Raw genomic sequence first — 23,172 nt, forward strand, 5'->3', positions numbered from 1 at the left:
TATGTTGTTTTAAGAAGCACATTTCAGCTTTGAACAATGAGAACACTTGGACACAGGATGGGGAACATCACACACCAGGGCCTGTCATGGGGTGAGGGGAGGGGGGAGGGGGAAGGGATAGCATTAGGAGATATACCTAATGTAAATGACGAGTTAATGGGTGCAACACACCAACATGGCACATGTAAACATATGTAACAAACCTGCACATTGTGCACACGTACCCTAGAACTTAAAGTATAATAATAAAAAAAAACACATTTCATTGTATAATTACTCTGATGTGTTCTTAATCATTTTACATTGAAATTTTGAATAACATTTAAAAAGGGCCTGAGATTTTTAGATTTATTAGAAAGGGGCAATAGGTTTAAAAGAAGGTTGAAAGATAGAAATTATTGGGCAGCTACTTTTGGCACAAAATGATCCTTTGTTTTGCAAAAGGAAATCTTGTACTCCAAGATTCCTGGATATACAGCACACAATTTGATCTTTAAAAATTTTATTTACCCACATTTTGGAAGGACTATATTTACTTTGGAAATAGGGCACATCTAGAACTTTTTTTTTCCCCTTTAATTTTGCTAATATGCTGAGCAACTCCTAGTTCTGATAACTACCAGAGAAAGTGAGGAATTTAGGGTAACAGCATTCACCGACAGGGGAGCTTCTCTCGCAGAATCCTGAGAGTCTCTGGGACCTTGAAAAAGTGAAGGAAACTTTCATGTCACCATACTCCTCACAGTCCTACAGTCCATATCTAATTGCTTCCACTGACATTTGACTGCTCCAATATTTTGTCTTCCCCTTAAGCTCTCGACATTATCTGGAACCTGCCTCACCCTCAGCCTGCCTGCCTGACTCTTCACTGTCAAGAGGCCTTGCTACACACAGTTTCTTTAGCTTTCTCCTTTTTTCCCTCAAAATATTCTATCTTGTAATCCCCTGATCAAAATCTGCAGAGACCCACTTGCATATTTCAAACTGAGTATGTATCCTTCAGCCTGGTATTTAAGACCCTCTATAATTGGCTGTCTCTGTATAACCTCTCATGACTTATTTTATTCTCCACACTCAAGTCAAACTCATCAATTTGCTTTTTTTTTTTCTTGAAAATGTGCTACATTTTCTCAGCTTTTCACATTTTCTCTTGCTGTTCTATTCACCAGGAATACTTTTTTTCATTTTCATCTGTAAAAATTCAAGCCATCTTCAAGATACATCTAGATGCCAAGTTCTTGGTTAAGCCCTCTCTGTTCTCATTTGGATGTCACATCCCGTTACCCCCCTGAATTATGCACTCAGCTTATGCCTTTACCAGGTCTTATATTAATACCTACCTTATATTAAAGCTATTTTATATTTTTCTTGAATTCTGTTCTTAAGGACAGAAGAGTATCTTAATCCAAGTTTTGTCTTGTTTTTTTGAGACAATCTGGCTATGGTGCCCAGAATGTACTACAACTCCTGGGCTCTAGTTATCCTCCTACCTCAGCCTCACAAGTAGCTGGGCCACAGAGGTGGTGTATAGTTTTATTTTTTCATGCAATGTCTAAAACAAAGCTTGACTCACAGTAAGTGATCAACAAATATTTGTTCAGGCTGGTCTGGGCAAAGCAGTGAAACCCTGTCTCTATTAAAAAAAAAAATTAGCCAGCCATGGTGGTGCACACCTGCAGTCCCAGCTACTCAGGAGATTGAGGTGGGAGAATCTCTTCAGCCTGGGAGGCAGAGGTTGCAGTGAGCCGTGATCGTGCCTCCAGCCTAGGCGACAGAGCGAGACCCTCTCTCAAAACAAAAACAAAAACACACACACAAAAAACAGAAATAAAATATTTTTTGCATTATTTTCTGATAATGTGGGGTGATTTTAAAGATTGATTTTCAACATAACACAGTTCTGGAAACCATATTATGAAATAGATTGTTATAAAGTAGCTTATGTTTTGTATTGGAATGATATAATTCTCAGGGGCTTGATATGTGCCTGATCATCAATTTTGGCATAATATTACCAACAGTATTTTTTAAAAAGCAAGACTTGGCCGGGCATGGTGGCTCATGCCTGTAATCCCAGCACTTTGGGAGGCCGAGGTGGGTGGATCACCTGAGGTCAGGAGTTTGAGACCAGCCTGGCCAACATGGCAAAACCCCTTCTCTACTAAAAATACAAAAATTAGCTGGGTGTGGTGGCATGCGCCTGTAATCCCAGCTACTAAGGTGGCTGAGGCAAGAGAATCGCTTGAACCTGAGAGGCCGAGGTTGCAGTGAGCTGAGATCACACCATTGCGTGATCACGCCCATCCAGTCTGGGTGACAAGAGCGAAACTCTGTCTCAAAAAAAAAAAAAAAAGGCAAGCCTTTAAGTTCAATAACTCTCAATAGTCATTTCCTCAGACTGTAAGTATAGTGTTGATTATATAGTGTTTTGAAAGTGGACAGAATCACACAGAATCACCTTTTCCAAACTTCTTCAGTTTATGAGATGACAAAGAGGTTGAGTGACTGCTCAAGGTTTTACAACGGATTAGTGGCAGAACAGTGATTGAGACTCAAGTTTTTCGATCTCAGTTAAATAGCTTCTTCAGGACTTTATCATATCTCTTTAATAAAGTTCACAGTATGAGTTTAAAGGTACTTTACCTATTTATTATACCAGGTTCTATGACAATTGTCTTCAAGTGTAAATATAGCTCATAAAATATTCCTATGGACCTATTCCTAGGGTCTCTGAATGTGTCTCCTCAGAATTCATGTTGAAACATAGTTACCAAAGTGCTGGTATTAGGAGGTGAAGCTTTTTAGAGGTGATTGGACGAGTGCCCTTGTAAAAGAGACCCCAGAAAGCTGCCTTGCCCCCTCCACCATATAACACAGTGAGAAATTGGAAGAGGGCACTTACCAGAACCCAGCCATGCTGGAACCATGATCTTGAACTTCCCAGCCTCCAGAACTATAAGAAATAAACTTCCGTTGTTTATGAGCCATGCAGTTGATGGTATTTGTTATAGCAGTATGAATGGTCTAAGACAATTATGTTGTGTTTTTCTTATCTAAATGATATTTTAGTTTAATACAGTTGTGTATTGCTTAACAATGGGAATGCATTCTGAGCAATGCTCTAAGTGAGTTTACCATTGCATGAACATCATGGAGTGTATGTTCACAAACCTAGATGGTATAGCCTACAACATACCTAGGCTGTATGGTATAGTCTATTGCTCTTTGGCTACATACCTGTATTGAATACTTTAGGCAATTACAACCACTGTGTATGTAAACATAAAAAAGGTACAGTAAAAATATGCTATAAAAGGTAAAAATGGTACACCTGTATAGGGCATTCACTGTGAATGGAGCTTGTGGGACTGGGAGTTGTTCTGAGTGAGACAGTGAGAGAGTGGTGAGTGAATGTGAGGGCTGAGGACTTTATAAAACACTGTACCCTTTGGCTACACTAGCTGTATAAAAAATATTTTTCTTTCTTCAAAATGAATTAAGCTTCACTTACTGTAACTTTTTTTTACTTTATATGCTTTTAAATTTTTTTAAATTTATGATCTCTTTTGTAATAACACTTAGCTTAAAACACAAACACATTGTACAGCTGTGAAAATATTTTCTTTCTTTATATTCTTATTCTATATGTTTTTTTCTATTAACATTTTTAAATTTTTACTTTCTAAACTTTTTTGTTAAAAATGAAGACAAAAACACACACATTAGCCTAGGCCTGGACCCAAAGCGCTCCATGGCCTCTACAATATTCATGCCATCTTTCACCTTGCTAAAGACCACATGCTTGCCATCCAACCACTCCTGGCAGTGCAGATGAAAAACTGGGAACTGTTTGTGTTGGGTAAAGCATTTGCCATGGACAAGATGCCAGGACCTGTATACTTTAGGATGAATTTCTTCTCATCAACTTTCTCTCTGTCGATGGACTTGCTACCAGTGCCACTATGGTGTGTGAAGTCACCACCCTGCCACATAAACCCTGGAATAATTCTCTGAAAGCAGGGACCCTTATAACCAAATCCTTTCTCTCCAGTGCTCAGAGCACAAAAGTTTTCTGCTGTCTTCGGAAACATGTCTGCAAACAACTGGAAGGAGACACGGCCCAAGGGCTCGCTGTCGACAGCGATGTGGAAGAACATGGTGGGGGTTGACCATGGCTGATAGTACGGGGCTGCTGGCGGCGGTGGCATCTGCAAAGCATCATTTTCTAGATTTTCTGTAGTAAACTATGCATTAAACTCATCCCATTGAACATTCTTTAAAAAAAAATCCAACTATGGAGAACGGTACTATCATGAATCTAGGCCTCCCGAAATATAGGCATCTTGCCCTCTCTTCTTTTCTTGAAGACTTGGTGTAGAAACAGGGAGGAGTGATAATATTTATAGTTTCTATTTGTTGTAACAAGACATCGCTGAACTCTCAGTGTCTAAGTGCAATGTAGGCTTTTTTTTTCGCTCATGTCACAGTCTACAGCAGGTCAGGAAGCTTTTCTGGTCAACTCTCTTCTCAGTGGTGCTTTAGGGATGTGAGCTCTTTCCTCAGTGTGGTTCTGCCATCTTGGAGTACTTATGTCCAGGCCCATTGACAGTGAAAAGAGAAAAGAAAGAGTGAGAGAGAAAGGAGAGGAAGAGAGATTGACAGACAGATTTGAAAGAGAGCTTGACAGAGACAGAGGTGGGAGAGGGAGAGACTGAAACAGAGAGAGAAAGAGAGAGAGAGAGAGAGAATGAGAGATTGTGTGAGAACTTTTTTTAGGACTAGATTTAGAAGTGGTATACATCTTTCTACTTTGCTTCTACTTACATTCCTTAGTCCAGAGCTAGTCACATGAGTCTACCTGTGTGTCTAGAAGGAAAATGCAAATAATTTGATGCATACATAATATTGTTCTTGCCATAGTATATAGATAGAGATAGACACATAGATACACAGCAATATACAGAGATAAAGAGATACAGGCTTTAACTAATTGCAGATTATTTAATTAATTAATTAATTTAATTTTTACTCTTTCATATTGCCTCATTGATATGGTTTGGCTCTGTGTCCCCAACCACATCTCATATCGAATTGTAATTCCCAGTGTTGGAGGAGGGGCCTAGTGGGAGGTGAGTGGATCATGGGGACGGATTTCCCCCTTGCTGTTCTTGGGATAGTGAGTTCTCACGGGATCTGGTTGTTTGAAAGTGTGTGGCCTTTCTCCTTTCCACTCTTCCTCCTGTTCTGCCTGTGAAGAAGGTGCTTGCTTTTGCTTCACCTTTCTGCCATGATTGTGAGTTTCCTGAGGCCTCCCCAACCATAAGTCCTGTACAGCCTGCACAACTGTGAGTCAATTAAACCTCTTTTAGTCATAAATTACCCAGTCTCACTTTCTTTTTTTTTTTTTTTTTGAGACGGAGTCTCGCTCTGTCGCCCAGGCTGGAGTGCAGTGGCGCAATCTCGGCTCACTGCAAGCTCCGCCTCCCGGGTTCACGCCATTCTCCTGCCTCAGCCTCTTCGAGTAGCTGGGACTACAGGCGCCCGCCACCATGCCCGGCTAATTTTTTTGTATTTTTAGTAGAGATGGGGTTTCACCGTGGTCTCCATCTCCTGACCTCGTGATCCACCCGCCTCGGCCTCCCAAAGTGCTGGGATTACAAGCGTGAGCCACCGCGCCTGGCTGACCCAGTCTCACTTTCTTTATGGCAAAGTGAGAACAGACTAGTACACTTGTTAAGTGAGTATCTTTAGATTTCTGGTATAGAAAACAATAGAATAATGAGTAAAGAATTTGAGAAATGAAATACAGCTTATTATTAGTTAGAAGAAGCAGAGCAGAATACCGAATAGCAGGGTTTTGTGTTTAGGTTTTAAATGAGACAATGTATAAATTAAGCTTAAATAATATCCAGTAATGGATTTATGGAAATCTGTAGCCAGAAGAAGAATCGGAAGTTAGACAAGTTTCTTTAAAAAATAAAGTCCACAAAACAAGGCTTAAAGCCGGCAGTGTGTTGGTAACTTGCTAGGGCAGTAGGTAGGGTGGGAGGAAACCCTGGTTTGTAGCATTTGATGATTTCTGCAGTGTAAATGTTTCCACCAATGCCAAGCTTGAAAAATTAATTAACAGTTAATAATTAGCCCTCTAAGCCAGAACTAGCCAGGGGTAGCACACCACTCCTTAAACTCTACTACCACAGTCAAGCCCAGGAAACACTTTTTATGTTTTATTGTGCAGGCAATTAACGGCCACCACAGCTGCCCTCTCCACCTCCACCACCACAACTGCCACATATTGGTACTTACAGTGGGCCATGCCCTGTGCTAGGCATTATGAAGATGATCTCTTCAAATCCTCACAACTATGCTTTGAGGTAGGTATTATTAATGCTATTTCCGTCTTACAAATGAGAGAACTGAGGATTTGACTACTCCATAGTCAAATAGTGAGTAAGTAGCAGAGCCGGGGTTAAAAACATATGTAAATCTTAATTCAGTCTAAAACCAGGAATGCTTCGAAGCTAGTATCTGTAGCAAATCTCTTGCCATCCGGGGAATAAAAAATTAGATTTAGGAAGCTTCTAAAGGGGGATTTTTTGGAAATATTCAAAGAACAAAAAGCTGTCATTTGAGACTCGTACTGAGTCCTATTACTCTCAAACTTTAGCTGGCATTGAAGTGTTATAAGTGCTCTTAATATATCACTTTTATTTTAGGTTTTGAAAATATTTGTACAGTACAGGCATATTTTATTTTATTTTGCTTTGCTTTATTGCATTTCGCAGATAGTGTGTTTTTTACAAATTGAAGGTTTGTGGCAACCCTATGGGGACCATTTTTCCAACAGCATGTGCTGACTTCATGTCTCTGTGCCATATTTTAGTGATTCTTGCAATATTTTAATGTTTTCATTATGATCATATCTGTCATGGTTATCTGTAATCAGTGATCTTTGATGTTACTATTATAATTGTTTTGAGGCACCATGAATCACACCCATAAACAACAGTGAACGTAAGCGGTAAATATTGTGTGTGTTCTGACTGCTCCACCTACTGGCCGTTCCTTCATCTCTCACCCTCTCCTTAGGCATCCCTATTCCCTGAGACATAACAATATAGAAATAGGGCCAATTACTAACTCTACAATAAGTGTTCAAGTGAAAGGTATGGTAGCAAATCTCCCACTTTAACTCAAAAGCTAGAATTGATTAATCTTAGTGAGGAAGCCATGTTGAAAGCCAAGATAGGCCAAAAAGCTAGGCCTCATGCACCGAACAGCCTAGTTGTGAAAAGAAAAGTTCTTGAAGGAAATGAAAAGCGCTACTCCAGTGAACACATGAATGAGAAGAAAATGAGCAGCCTTGTTGCTGATATGGAGAAAGTTTGAGTGGCCTGGATAGATCAAACTAGCCACAACATTCCCTCAAGCCAAAGCCTAATCCAGAACAAGGTCCTAACTTTCTTCAATTCTAAGCTTAGAGAGGGGAGGAAGCTACAGAAGAAAAGTTGGAAGCTAGCAGAGGTTGGCTCATGAGGTTTAAGGAAAGAAGACATCTCCATAACATAAAAGTGCAAGGTGAAGCAGCAAGTGCTGATGGAGAAGCTGCAACAAATTACCCAGAAGATCTGGCTAAGATAATTGATGAAGGTGTCTACACTAAACAATAGACTTTGAATGTAGACAAAAGAGCCTCCTGCTGGAAGATGTCATAGGACTTTCATAGCTAGAGAGAAGTCAATGCCTGGGTTCAAAGCTTCAAAGGACAGGATGACTCTCTTATTAGGTGCTAATGCAATTGGTTACTTTCAGTTGAAGCCAATGCTTATTTGCCATTCCCCAAATCCTAGGACCCTTAAAATTATGTTAAATGTGCATTGCCTGTGCTGTATAAATGGAACAACAAAGCCTGGATGACAACACATCTATTTACAGCATGGTTCACTGAATATTTTAAGTCCACTATTAAGATTTACTGTTCAGAAAACAAGATTCCTTTCAAAATATTACTGCTCATTGACAATGCACCTAGTCCCCCAAGACTTCTGATGAAGATGTAGAAGGAGATTAATGTTTTCATGCCTGCTAACACAACATCTATTCTGTGGCCCATTGATCAATGAGTCATTTTGACTTTCAAGTTTTATTATTTAAGAAACGTGTTCTATAAGGTTATTGCTGTTATAGATAATGAGTCCTCTGATGGATCTGAGCAAAGTGAGTTGAAATCTTCTGGAAATGATTCACCATTCTACATGTCATTAAGAGCATTCATGATTCATGGGAGGAGGTCACAATATCAATATTAACAGGAATTTGAAAGAAGTTGATTCCAACCCTCGTGAATGACTTTGAGGGGTTCAGACTTCAGTGGAGGACATAAATGCAGATGTGGTGGAAATATCAAGAGGCCTAGAATTAGAAGTGAATCCTGAAGATGGGACTAAACTGCTGATATAACTTTAACAGAGGAGGAGTTGCTTCTTAAGGATGAACAAAGAAAGCGGTTTCCTCTTTTGTTTTTTACAGTTTTATTTATTTATATTTATATTTTCAGCTGTTCTTTTAGATTTAGGGGTACATATACAGATCTGTTATCTAGGGAATATTGTGTGATGCTGAGGTCTAGGGTACAAATGATGCCATCATCCAGGTACCGAGCACAGCATGCAATAGTTAGTCCCTCAATCCTTCACCCCACCCTACCTCTCTGCCCCCAGTAGTCCCTAGTTTCTATTGTTGCCATCCCTACATTCATGAGTATCCAGTGTTTAGCTCCTATTTGTGAGAACATGCAGTATATGCTTTCCTGTTCCTGTGTTAATTACTTAGGATAATGACCTCCAGCTGCATCCATGTTGCTGCAAAGGACATGATTTCATTCTTTTTTATGGCTGCATAGTATTCCATGGTGTATATGGACCACATTTTCTTTATTCAATCTACTGTTGATGGTCACCTAGATTGATTCCATGTCTTTGCTATTGTGAATAGTGCTGTGATGAACATATGAGTGCATGTGTCTTTTGGGTAGAAAGATTTGTTTTCTTTTGGATATATACCCAGTAATGGGATTGCAGGCTTGAATGGTAGCTCTGTTTTAAGTTCTTTGAGAAATCTGGCTGAACTAATTTACATTCCCATCAACAGTGCATAAGCATTCCTTTTCTCCACAGCCTCACCAGCATCTGTTGTTTTTTGACTTTTTAATAATAGCCATTCTGACTGATGTGAGATGGTATCTCATTGTGGTTTTAATGTGCATTTCTCTGATGATTAGTGATGTTGAGCATTTTTTCATATGTTACTGGCTGCTTGCATGCCTTCTTTTGAGAAGTGTCTGTTCATGTCTTTTCCCTGACGTTTAATGGGGTTATTTGTTTTTTACTTGTTCAATTGTTTAAGTTACTTATAGATTCTGAATGTTTTACCTTTATTGGATGTGTAGTTTATCAATTCTTTTTCTCTTTCTGTAGGCTGCCTGTTGACTCTGTTGATAGTTTCTTTTGCTGTGCAGAAGTGCTTTAATTTAATTAAGTCCTACTTGTCAATTTTTATTTTTGTTGCAATTGCTTTTGCTAACTTACTCATAAATTATTTCCCAAGGCCAATGTCCAGAATGGTGTTTCCTAGGTTTTCTTCTATGATTCTTATAGTTTGGAGTATTACATTTAAATCTTTAATCCATCTTGAATTAATTTTAGTATATGGTGAAAAGGAGGGGTCCAGTTTCGTTCTTCTGCATATGGCTAGCCAAATATTTCAGCTCCATTTATTGAATAGGAGTCATTTCTCCATTGCCTATTTTTGTTGATTTTGTTGAAGATCAGATGGGTGTAGGTGTGTGGCTTTATTTCTGGGATCTCTATTCTGTTCCATTGCTGTTTTTGTATCAGCACCAGCTGTTTTGGTGACTGTAGCCTTATAGTGTAATTTGAAGTTGGGTAATGTGATGCCTCTGGCTTTCTTCTTTTTACTGAGGATTGCTTTGGCTATTCTGGCTCTTTTTTGCTTCCAGGTGAATTTTAGAGTAGCATTTTTTAGTTCTGTGAAAAATTATGTTGGTAGTTTGATAGGAATAGCATTGAATTTGTAGATTGCTTTTGGCAATATGTCCATTTTAACAATATCGAATCTTTCAAGCTATGAGCATGGATGTTTTCCATTTGTATATGTCATCTTTGAGCAGTGTTTTGTAGTTCTCCATTTAGAGATCTTTCGGCTCCTTAGAGTTATTCTTTGATATTTTCTTCTGTGGCTATTATAAATGGTTTGATTTGGTTCTCAGCTTGAATGTTATTGGTGTGTAGAATTGCTGCTGATTTCTGTACATTGATTTTGTATCCTGAAACTCTACTGAAGTCATTTATGTTTCAGGAGCCTTTGGTGAAATCTTTAGGGTTTTGTACATATAGATTTATATAATCAGTGAAGAGAGTTAGTTTGACTTCTTTTCCTATCTGGATGCCTTTTATTTCTTTCTCTTGCCTAATTCCTCTGGCTAGGACTTCCAGTACTATGTTGAATAGGACTGAGAGTGGGCATCCTTGTCTTGTTCTAGTTCTCAAGGGGAATGCTTCCAGTTTTTGCCTGTTCAGTGTGATGTTGGCTGTGGGTTTGTCATAGATGGCTCTTATTATTTTGAGGTATGATTCTTTGATTCCTAGTTTCTTGAGGATTTTTATCATGAAGCAATGTTAGATTTTATTGAAAGCTTTTTCTGCATCGATTAAGATGATCATATGATTTTTGCTTTTAATTCTGTTTCTAATTAAGTGGTGAATCATATTTATTGATTTGCATATGTTGAATCAGTCTTGCATCTGAGGAATAAAGCCTATTTTGATTTATTTATTTATTTTTTTGAGGCAGGGTCTTACTCTGTCATCCAGGTTGGAGGGCAGTGGCATGATCTTGGCTCACTGCAACCTCTGCCTCCTGGGCTCAAGTGATCCTTTCACCTCATTCTCCTGAGTAGCTGGGACTATAGGCATGCACCACCACACCTGGTTCATTTTTTTTTTTTTTTTTGTAGAGACAAGGTTTCACCATATTTCCCAGACTGATTTAGAACCCCTGGACTCAAGCAATCTGCCTGCCTCAGCCTCCCAAAATGCTGGAATTACAGGCATGAGCTCCCATTACTGGCCTGAAGCCTATTTTTTGATGTGCTGCTGAATTTGGTTTGCTAATATTTTGTGGAGAATTTTTGTGCTGATGTTCATTCATCAAGGATATTGGATTATAGATTTCTTTTTTAGTTGTGTCTTTGCTAGGTTTTGGTATCAGGGTGATGTTGACTTTGTAGAATGAGTTAGGGAGGAGTCACTATTTTGGAATGGTTTCAGTAGAATTGGTACCACCTCTTCCCTGTACATCTGGTAGAATTTGACTGTGAATCCATCTGGTTTGTGGCTTTTTTGGTTGGCAGGTTTTATTTTATTTTGTTGTTTTGAGACAGGGTCTCACTCTGTCAGCCAGGCTGGAGTGCATGGGCACTATCATGGCTCACTGCAGCCTCAACCTCCTGGGCTCGAGCAATCCTCCTGCCTAAGCTTCCTGAGTGGGTTTTTTTTTTAAAAATCACTGATTCAATTTTGGAACTTGATATTGGTCTGTTCAGGGCTTCAGTTTCTTCCTGATTCAATCTTAAGAGGTTGTGTGTTTCCAGAAATTTATCTATTTCCTCCATATTTTCCAGATTGCGTGAATAGAGGTGTTCATAATAGTTTCTGAGGATCTTTTGTGTTTCTGTGGGATTGGTTGAAATGTCCTTTGTCATTTCTGATTGTGCTTATTTGGATCTTCTCTCTTTGTTAATCTAGCTAGCCAACTATCAAAATCATGCTTATCCTTTCAAAGAACAAAGTTTTGGTTTCATTGATGCTTTGTATAAAGTTTTGGCTCTCAATTTATTTCAGTTCTGCTTTGATTTTAGTTATTTTTTTTTCTTCTGCTAGCTTTGAGGTTGGTTTGTTCTTATTTTCCTGGCCTCTCTGTGTGTGGTATTAGATTGTTAATTTGAGATCTTTCTAACTTTTTGAGGTAGGTGTTTAGTGCTGTAAACTTTCCTATTAGTACTACTTTTGCTGCGTTCCAGAGATTTTGGTATGTGTGTCTCTGTTTTCATTTATTTCAAAGAATTTTTAGATTTCTGCCTTTTTCATTGTTTACCCAAACGTAATTTAGGAGCAAGTTGTTTAATTACACATGTAATTGTGTGGTTTTTACATATCTTCTTGGTATTGATTTCTATTTTTATTCCACTGTGATCTGACAGTATGGTTGGTATGATATTAAGTTTTTTTTGACTTAATTGAGACTTGCTTTATGACCAAGCATATGATCAATCTTGGCACATGTTCTGTGTGCAAATGAAAATAATGTATATTCTGTGGTTGTTGAATGGAGTATTCTGTAGATACCTTTTAGGTTGTATTGGCAAAGTGTTGAATTTAAGTTCAGAATTTTTTTTTTTTGTTAGGTTTCTGCCTTGATAATTTGTCCGGTGCTGTCAGTCTGGTGTTGAAGTCCCCTATTATTATTGTGTGGCTATCCAAGTCTTTTCATAGGTCTAGAAGTACTTGTTGTATGAGTCTGCATGGTCGAATGTTGGGTGTGTATATATTTAGGATAGTTAAGGCTTCTTGTTGAATTGAACACTTTATATAATGCCCTTCTTTGTCACTTTTTACTCTTGTTGGTTTAAAATATGTTTTTTCTGACATAAGAATAGCTACTTCTTTTATTTCTTTTCCATTTTCATGATAAATCCTTCTCTAATCCTTTACTTTGAGCATATGAGTATTGTTACATGTGAGATGGGGTCTCTTGAAAACAGCAGAGGGATGAATCTTGATTTTTCATCCAGCTTGCTAGTTTGCACCTTCTAAGTGGGGCATTTAGACTGTTTAATTCATGGTTAATATTGATATGTGAGGTTTTGATTCCATCATGAAATTGTTAGCTGGTTGCTTTGTTGTTTCTATTGTGTGGTTGCACTACAGGGTCTATGGGCTATGCATGTATGAAGTATGTTTTGTGGTTGGAGGTTTTTTTTTTCTCTTTGTGTGTGTGTGTGTCCATGTTTAGCACTCCCTTAAGGATCTCTTGTAAGGCTGGTATAGTAGCAACAAATTCCCTTAGTTTTTCCTTCTCTAGAAAATATTTTATTTCTCCTTTGCTTAAGTAGCTTAGTTTGGTGAGATATAAAATTCTTGATTGGAATTTCTTTTTTTTTTCTGAGATGGAGTCTCACTCTGTCGCCCAAGCTGGAGTGCAGTGGCGCGATCTCGGCTCACTGCAAGCTCCACCTCCTGGGTTCATGCCATTCTCCTGCCTCAGCCTCCCGAGTAGCTGGAACTACAGGCGCCCGCCACCATGCCTGGCTAATTTTTTGTATTTTTAGTAGACACGGGGTTTCACCATGTTAGCCAGGATGGTCTCGATCTCCTGACCTCGTGATCTGCCGGCCTTGGCCTCCCAAAGTGCTGGGATTACAGGCATGAGCCACCGTGCCCGGCCGGAATTTCTTTTATTATCTTATTGTTTTTTGAGACAGAGTCTCACTCTTTCACCCAGGCTGGAGTGCAGTGGCACAATCTTGGCTCACTGCATCCTCTGCCTCCAGGGTTCAAGCAATTCTCCCACTTCAGCCTCTGAGTAGCTGGGACTACAGGCACATGCCTCCACCCCTGGCTAATTTTTGTATTTTCGGTAGAGACGGAGTTTTGCCATGTTGGCCAGGCTGGTCTCAACTCCTGACCTCAAGTGATCCACCCCACCTCTGCCTCCCGAAGTTCCGCGATTACAGGGGTGAACCACCATGCCTGGCTGGAATATCTTTTCTTTAAGAATGCTAAAAATAGGCCCTCAATCTCTCCTGGCTTGTAAACTTTCTGCTGAGAAGTTTGTTGTTAGTCTGATGGGGTTCCCTTTGTACCTGATCTGACCTTTTTTTCTAGCTGCCTGTAAGATTTTTTCTTTAGTACTGACTTTGGACAATCTGGTGAATGCATGCCTTGGTGACGTTCTTTTTGTAAAGTATCTTATGTGTATTCTATGGATTGTTTATATCTGAATGTCTACCTCTCTAGCAAGATTAAGGAAATTTTCTTGAACTTTTCCCCCCAGATGTGTTTTCCAGGTTGTTTCCTTTATTTCTCTCAGGAATGCCAATACTTTGTAGGTTTGGTCACTTTACATAATTCTATATTTCTTGAAGACTTTGTTCATTTTTTTTAAAGTTCTTTTTTTATTTATAGTTGTATGACTGGGTTAGTTAAAAAGACCAATCTTCAAGCCCTGAAATTCTTTCTTCTGTTTGGTCTAGTCTATCAATAAAACTATCAATTGTATTTTGAAATTCCTTAAGTGAGTTTTTGAGCTCCAGAGCTCTGATTGATTTCTTTTGAAACTGTTGATTTCTTCCATCATTTCCTGTATTGCTTTAGAAGTTTATTTGTGTTGTTTTAAATCTTGTCTTCAATCTCATTGAGCTTCCTTACAATCCATGCTTTGAATTATTTATATGTCATTTCTGAGTTTCCATTTTGTTCAGGGACCATTGCTGGAGAGCTAGTGTGATTCTTTGGTGGTGTCACTACATTCAGATTTTTAATGGTGCCAGAATTCTTGCACTGGTTCCTTCCCATCTGGATATGCTGGCACTTCAAAATTTTGTAATTATTTTAGTGCAGGTAGAATTTTTTCTTCTTTCCCTATGATACTTTTTGTTCTTTTCCTTTTCTTCTTCCTCCCTAAAGGGTGTGGCTGCAGAGAATGCATGCACTTCTCTTGGCAGCTTTTATATTGGGCTGTGCAGTTCAACCTACAAGCCAGTAGATGGTGCTTATAGGTAAGAGCTGGCTGCAGCCATTGAAGCTGGGTATATACCTGGTCCTTGTTTACTGGGAGAAGCTCTCTGTTATCTCAGACAACGGGCTGGTTTGTGGAATGCACAGTAGTCTGAGCTTCTTGCTCAGCCCTGGGGGTGTGGGGGTCAAAGTAGTTTATTGAGATGGAATTTACTCCTGGTAAAGAGGCTGTGAACATTGTTGAAGTGCCAGCAAAGGATTTAGAATATTTCATAAACATAGTTCATAATGTGGCAACAGGATTTGAGAGGATTACCTACAATTTTGAAAGAAGTTCTATTGTGGGTAAAATGCTATCAAACATCATTACTGGTAATAGAAAAATCTTTCAAAAAAGGCAGTGTCAATTCATACAGCAAACTTCATTGTTGTCTTTTTTTTAATTTAAAGGAATTTAATTTAGCAATGAATGATTCATGTATCAGGCAGCCTCTTGAGCTAGAGTAGGTTCTGAGACTCCCCACTGTTGTCATTTTTTTTTTCTTTTGAGACGGAGTTTCGCTTTTGTTGCCCAGGCTGGAGTGCAATGGTGTGATCTTGGCTTACTGCAACCTCTGCCTCCTGGATTCAAGCGATTTTCCTGCCTCAGCCTCCCGAGTAGTTGGGATTACAGGTGCCCGCCACCATGCCCAGCTAAGTTTTGTATTTTTAGTAGAGACAGGGGTTTCACCATTGTTGGCCAGGGTGGTCTTGAACTCTTGACCACAGGTGATCCACCCGCCTCGGCCTCCCAAAGTGCTGGGATTACAGGTGTGAGCACCGCACCCAGCCCCCATTGTTGTCTTATTTTAAGAAATTGCCACAGCCACCCGACCTTCATCCACCACCACTTCGATCAGTCAGCAGTCCTCAACATCCAGGCAAGACCCTCCACTAGAAAGAAGATTATGACTTGCTAAAGTTCAGATGATTGTTAGCAATTTTTAGTAATAAAGTATTTTAAAATTAAGGAATGTGCATTGTTTTTCTAGACATAATTCTGTTGCTCATTTAATAGACTACAAAATAGTATAAAGGTAACTCATATGCACTGGGAAACAAAACATTTGTGTGACTGACTTTATTGCAATATCTGCTTTATTATGGTGGTCTGGAACCAAGCTGGCATATATCTTCAAGGTGTGCCTATATATTTTTCTTTAGTTCTTTTTGTTTTTATCCAGAGGATTTTTATGCATAAAAAAAGATTCGTTCATTCAGCACATTTACTGTTGTCTGCAGATCATGACTTTTGGCATATCAAACACTAAAACATGTCCACTTTACCTTGCGTGGACATGTTTTGAGTAATTATAGTTCTGTTGACCTCACTTTTGCATTTCAGGTCTAAATTTCTAACCCAGTTACATAGCTGCTCGTGGGCAACATGGGCATTTCCAATGTGGTAAGATACTTAGACTCCCTTAACTGTGTCTTCTCGTTGGCTACCTAAATTCTGACTCTGGAAGAGTCACATTTATAAATCATCTTGTGGCATGTCATTTAAAAATTTTTCTCATTATCTTATGCAGAAGGAGAAACCTACTCATTTCATAATAATTTCGGATGCACAGAAGCAATAACCTTAGAAGAGAGAAGTCACCTTATAATAGTTCAATTCTTTTGTTTGAGGTCAGTTTTATAGTTAGACTTAAAAACCTTATCCTCAAATCTGTGGTTGTTCTTATGCAGTGTAGCAGAGATGCAGTAGCATATGTGACCTGAATATGTAGCCAATTGTGTACACTCTGTGTACACAATTGAACTCAGGAGTAATGATTACTCAGGAGTAATCAGTAAACTGATTAGGTCTTGCTCTGATGGTAGTATCCTGTTAAATTTTCTAGAATAAGAATGATACATGTGACATTTTAAATATCAGCTTACATATGCTTCATCAGTGTGCAATTGTTATTTAATTATTACAGCATTTTCTTATCAATCTAAAGTCATTTAAATAATTCTTTATATATGAAATTAGAAAATATCTGAAGATATTATAAAGAATAATCGATAAACCATAAGGGATCATATAAGACAAAATGAGTCTTATTTATTTAAAAAGAAGGAAGGAACATTTAAAAGGTTGTGTCTGTTGGCTGGGCGCAGTGGCTCACGCCTGTAATCCCAGCACTTTGGGAGGACGAGGCAGGCGGATCATGAGATCGAAACCATCATGGCTAACACGGTGAAACCCTGTCTCTACTAAAAATATAAAAAATTAGCCAGGTGCAGTGGCGGGAGCCTGTAGTCCTAGCTACTCGGGAGGCTGAGGCAGGAGAATGGCATGAACCCAGGAGGCGGAGCTTGCAGTGAGCCGAGATGGTGCCACCGCACTCCAGCCTGGGCGACAGAGCAAGACTCCATCTAAAAAAAGATTGTATCTGTTGAGGGTGGTGTATATGTATATATACACATAGGTGTGGGTGAAATTTTTTCCTCAAACATGTTTTATATTACATTATAAATGGAGCTGAGTCTTTTAAAAAAAATCAATCCAAGAAGAGAATGGTATCATAGAAGTCTTTAGATTGCCTGGAAAATAAAGTGTTAGTTGAGACAATTTGCACAAACGCCAACACTGTTGGGGAAGGATTTGGACCAAGTCTTGGTATACTTTGTTTAGCATACAAATGGAACAAATGCCACCAATTTTGCTTCTTCTGAGTGTAATTTTTCTTAACTTAGCCATAAAACAGGTCTTCGGTCAAACATCATTTTAGCAATTTGCTCAATTTTGGACTATGTGAAATCAGTTGTCAAGTAGGACATCATCTAAATATTTTAAACATCATGGAGAAAGTTATAACAAAAACCCAACAGTAATACTATTGTGGCCTTTTTAATTGGGTAAGCATTTTGACCTAGTGTGTATACTTCTGAAAATATAACTGTATCAGTCAGGGTTCAACCAAAGAGGCAGAACCAATCGGAGGTATGTATTAAGAGATTTACTGTAAGGAATTGGCTTATGGGTTGTGGAAGCTGTCTATATGAGTCCAAAATGTGTAGGGCAGGCTGTCCATAGGTGAAATTTACTGTCCAGGGAAGCCTCAACTCTGCTTTTTAAGGCCTTTCAACTGATTAAGTCAGGCCCACCAGATTATCTAGGATAGTTTTCCTTATCAAAGTCCATTGATTATGGACTTCACAGTCACAAATACAAAATGTCTTCCAGCAACACCTGGATTAGTGTTTGAATAACTGGGGACTGTAGCCTAGCCAAGTTGACATATCAAAAGACCATCACATTAACCTAAAGAAATAAGCATAAACATAGAAAAAGCTTTCTGTGCAAATCTGTTCATTTTTGCTAAAAACCTGGGAATTGTAAAATATTGAGTAATAGGCAAGTAGTTAAATTATGATACATTTATATGAGAGATATGTTATTAAAATAATATTTTTAAATTACATAGAGGATTTTTAAAGTTTCATAAGGTTAGCTAAAAATTCAGGAGACAAATGTGTGATTATTATTTTAAACATTTTAATAGAAAAATGAATATTCAGTAAAATGTCAGAAAAGGTATCTTTGGGTACTTTTGGCATCTTTGGTACAAAAATTACTGTTCCAAAAAGTAGTGTTTCTACTTTTTAGAAAATTACTGTTCTAAATTCGTAGTGTCATGAATTTTCAAAATATCATGTTAAGGATGTTTTAATTTCCATTAAGCCAGTTGATTTTTTAATTTTTTTTTCAATAAACTTGTAAGGTTGTTATTAAAGATGTTTAAACTTCTATGCCATGTCACTATCATAAATTAGGGCAGGAATACACCACTTGCCTTGTGCCCTTTTAAGAAAGGGAGAAAAAAATATAGGTCTTAAATTCATAGGAATTTTTTATTACAAGTAAAGAATTCTCCGGCTAACTTATTTGTAAAAATGTTTTCTAGCTTTAACAAACTTTAATAAAAATAAAACTTTAATAAAAGTTCAAAGTTTGATGAATTGTTAAGTATATTCTTACTTATTAGAATTTATAAAGAACTTTTTTTTTTAAACATTTAAAATTATATTTCTTTATTTTATTTTATTTTTTGAGACAGGATCTTGCTCTGTCTCCCAGATTGGAATGCAGTGGCATGATCATGGTTCACTGCTACCCTGACCTCCTGGGCTTAAAGTGATCCTCTTGCCTCAGCCTTCTGAGTAGCTGGCACAACAGGCATGTGCCACCATGCCTGGCTCACTTTTTTTTTGACTTTAGAGTTATTTTATTCTAACTTAATTTTCTTTTTTTTTTATTATTATACTTTAGATTTTAGGGTACATGTGCACAATGTGCAGGTTTGTTACATACGTATCCATGTGCCATGTTGTTTTGCTGCGCCCCTTAACTCGTCATTTAGCATTAGGTATATCTCCTAATGCTGTCCCTCCCCGCTCCCCCCACCCCACAACAGTCCCCGGAGTGTGATATTCCCCTTCCTGTGTCCATGAGTTCTCATTGTTCAATTCCCACCTATGAGTGAGAACATGTGGTGTTTGGTTTTTGTTCCTTGCGATAGTTTACTGAGAATGATGTTTTCCAGTTTCATCCATCCCCCTACAAAGGACATGAACTCATCCTTTTTTATGGCTGCATAGTATTCCATGGTGTATATGTGCCACATATTCTTAATCCAGTCTATTGTTGTTGGACATTTGGGTTGGTTCCAAGTCTTTGCTATTGTGAATAGTGCCGCACTAAACATACGTGTGCATGTGTCTTTATAGCAGCATGATTTATAGTCCTTTGGGTATATACCCAGTAATGGGATGGCTGGGTCAAATGGTATTTCTAGGTCTAGATCCCTGAGGAATCGCCACACTGACTTCCACAATGGTTGAACTAGTTTATAGTCCCACCAACAGTGTAAAAGTGTTCCTATTTCTCCACATCCTCTCCAGCAGCTGTTGTTTCCTGACTTTTTAATGATGGCCATTCTAACTGGTGTCAGATGGTATCTCACTGTCATTTTGATTTGCATTTCTCTGATGGCCAGTGATGATGAGCATTTTTTCATGTGTTTTTTGGCTGCATAAATGTCTTCTTTTGACAAGTGTCTGTTCATGTCCTTCGCCCACTTTTTGATGGGGTTGTTTGTTTCTTTCTTGTAAATTTGAGTTCATTGTAGATTCCGGATATTAGCCCTTTGTCAGATGAGTAGGTTGCAAAAATTTTCTCCCATTCTGTAGGTTGCCTGTTCACATTGATGGTAGTTTCTTTTGCTGTGCAGAAGTTCTTTAGTTTAATTAGATCCCATTTGTCAATTTTGGCTTTTGTTGCCATTGCTTTTGGTGTTTTAGACATGAAGTCCTTGCCCACGCCTATGTCCTGAATGGTATTGCCTAGGTTTTCTTGTAGGATTTTAATGGTTTTAGGTCTAACATTTAAGTCTTTAATCCATCTTGAATTAATTTTTGTATAAGGTGTAAGGAAGGGATTCAGTTTCAGCTTTCTACATATGGCCAGCCAGTTTTCCCAGCACCATTTATTAAATAGGGAATCCTTTCCCCATTGCTTGTTTTTGTCAGGTTTGTCAAAGATCAGATAGTTGTAGATATGCGGCATCATTTCTGAGGGCTCTGTTCTGTTCCATTAATCTATGTCTCTGTTGTGGTACCAGTACCATGCTGTTTTGGTTACTGTAGCCTTGTAGTATAGTTTGAAGTCAGGTAGTGTGATGCCTCCAGCTTGGTTCTTTTGGCTTAGGATTGACTTGGCAATGTGGGCTCTTTTTTGGTTCCATATGAACTTTAAAGTAGTTTTTTCCAATTCTGTGAAGAAAGTCATTGGTAGCTTGATGGGGATGGCATTGAATCTATCAATTACCTTGGGCAGTATGGCCATTTTCATGATATTGATTCTTCCAACCCATGAGCATGGAATGTTCTTCCATTTGTTTGTATCCTCTTTTATTTCATTGAGCAGTGGTTTGTAGTTCTCCTTGAAGAGGTCCTTCACATCCCTTGTAAGTTGGATTCCTAGGTATTTGATTCTCTTTGAAGCAATTGTGAATGGGAGTTCACTCATGATTTGGCTCTCTGTTTGTCTGTGATTGGTGTACAAGAATGCTTGTGATTTTCGTACATTGATTTTGTATCCTGAGACTTTGCTGAAGTTGCTAATCAGCTTAAGGGAGATTTTGGGCTGAGACGATGGGATTTTCTAGATATACAGTCATGTCATCTGCAAACAGGGACAATTTGACTTCCTCTTTTCCTAATTGAATACCCTTTATTTCCTTCTCCTGCCTGATTGCCCTGGCCAGAACTTCCAGCACTATGTTGAATAGGAGTGGTGAGAAAGGGCATCCCTGTCTTGTGCCAGTTTTCAAAGGGAATGCTTCCAGTTTTTGCCCATTCAGTATGATATTGGCTGTGGGTTTGTCATAAATAGCTCTTATTATTTTGAGATACGTCCCATCAATACCCAATTTATTGAGAGTTTTCAGCATGAAGTGCTGTTGAATTTTGTCAAAGGCCTTTTCTGCATCTATTGAGATAATCATGTGGTTTTTGTCTTTGGTTCTGTTTATATGCTGGATTACATTTATTGATTTGTGTATGTTGAACCAGCCTTGCATCCCAGGGATGCAGCCCACTTGATCATGATGTATAAGCTTTTTGATGTGCTGCTGGATTCAGTTTGCCAGTATTTTATTGAGGATTTTTGCATCAATGTTCATCAAGGATATTGGTCTGAAATTCTCTTTTTTGGTTATGTCTCTGCCAGGCTTTGGTATCAGGACAATGCTGGCCTCATAAAATGTGTTAGGGAGAATTCCCTCTTTTTCTATCCATTGGAATAGTTTCAGAAGGAATGGTACCAGTTCCTCCTTGTACCTCTGGTAGAATTCGGCTGTGAATCCATCTGGTCCTGGACTCTTTTTGGTTGGCAAGCTATTGATTATTGCCACAATTTCAGAGCCTGTTATTGGTCTATTCAGAGATTCAACTTCTTCCTGGTTTAGTCTTGGGAGGGTGTATTTGTCGAGGAATTTATCCATTTCTTCTAGATTTTCTAGTTTATTTGCGTAGAGGTGTTTGTAGTATTCTCTGATGGTAGATTGTATTTCTGTGGGATCGTGGTGATATCCCCTTTTTCATTTTTTATTGCATCTATTTGATTCTTCTCTCTTTTCTTCTTTATTAGTCTTGCTAGCAGTCTATCAATTTTGTTGATCTTTTCAAAAAACCAGCTCCTGGATTCATTAATTTTTTGAAGGGTTTTTTGTGTCTCTATTTCCTTCAGTTCTGCTCTGATTTTAGTTATTTCTAGCCTTCTGCTAGCTTTTGAATGTGTTTGCTCTTGCTTTTCTAGTTCTTTTAATTGTGATGTTAGGGTGTCAATTTTGGATCTTTCCTGCTTTCTCTTGTGGGCATTTAGTGCTCTAAATTTCCCTCTACACACTGCTTTGAATGTGTCCCAGAGATTCTGGTATGTTGTGTCTTTGTTCTCGTTGGTTTCAAAGAACATCTTTATTTCTGCCTTCATTTCATTATGTACCCAATAGTCATTCAGGAGCAGGTTGTTCAGTTTCCATGTAGTTGAGCGGTTTTGAGTGAGTTTCTTAATCCTGAGTTCTCGTTTGATTGCACTGTGGTCTGAGAGACAGTTTGTTATAATTTCTGTTCTTTTACATTTGCTGAGGAGAGCTTTACTTCCAACTATGTGGTGAATTTTGGAATAGGTGTGGTGTGGTGCTGAAAAAATGTATATTCTGTTGATTTGGGGTGGAGAGTTCTGTAGATATCTATTATGTCCGCTTGGTGCAGAGCTGAGTTCAATTCCTGGATATCCTTGTTAACTTTCTGTCTCATTGATCTGTCTAATGTTGACAGTGGGGTGTTAAAATCTCCCATTATTATTGTGTGGGAGTTTAAGTCCCTTTGTAGGTCACTCAGGACTTGCTTTATGAATCCGAGTGCTCCTGTGTTGGGTGCATATATATTTAGGATAGTTAGCTCTTCTTGTTGAATTGATCCCTTTACCATTATGTAATGGCCTTCTTTGTCTCTTTTGATCTTTGTTGGTTTAAAGTCTATTTTATCAGAGACTATGATTGCAACCCCTGCCTTTTTTTGTTTTCCAGTTGCTTGATAGATCTTACTCCATCCCTTTATTTTGAGTCTATGTGTGTCTCTGCACGTGACATGGGTTTCCTGAATACAGCACACTGATGGGTCTTGACTCCTTATCCAATTTGCCAGTCTGTGTCTTTTAATTGGAGCATTTAGCCCATTTACATTTAAAGTTAATATTGTTATGTGTGAATTTGATCCTGTCATTATGATGTTAGTTGGTTATTTTGCTCGTTAGTTGATG

At 38.4% G+C, this 23,172-nt stretch overlaps 1 long non-coding RNA gene across 1 annotated transcript in view; it reads left to right on the forward strand.

Annotated features, from left to right (window-relative positions):
• LOC129480639 (uncharacterized) overlaps nucleotides 1-23,172 on the forward strand; it is a 37,919-nt gene that overhangs the window by 6,508 nt on the left and 8,239 nt on the right. The window contains exon 3 of the long non-coding RNA XR_008657089.2: nucleotides 6,239-6,374. This is a non-coding gene — a long non-coding RNA (uncharacterized lncRNA). The remainder of the gene's footprint in view (nucleotides 1-6,238; nucleotides 6,375-23,172) is intronic.

The sequence above is a fragment of the Symphalangus syndactylus genome, chromosome 4 (genome assembly GCF_028878055.3).
Source record: "Symphalangus syndactylus isolate Jambi chromosome 4, NHGRI_mSymSyn1-v2.1_pri, whole genome shotgun sequence".
In the NCBI taxonomy this organism is placed as follows: domain Eukaryota; kingdom Metazoa; phylum Chordata; class Mammalia; order Primates; family Hylobatidae; genus Symphalangus; species Symphalangus syndactylus.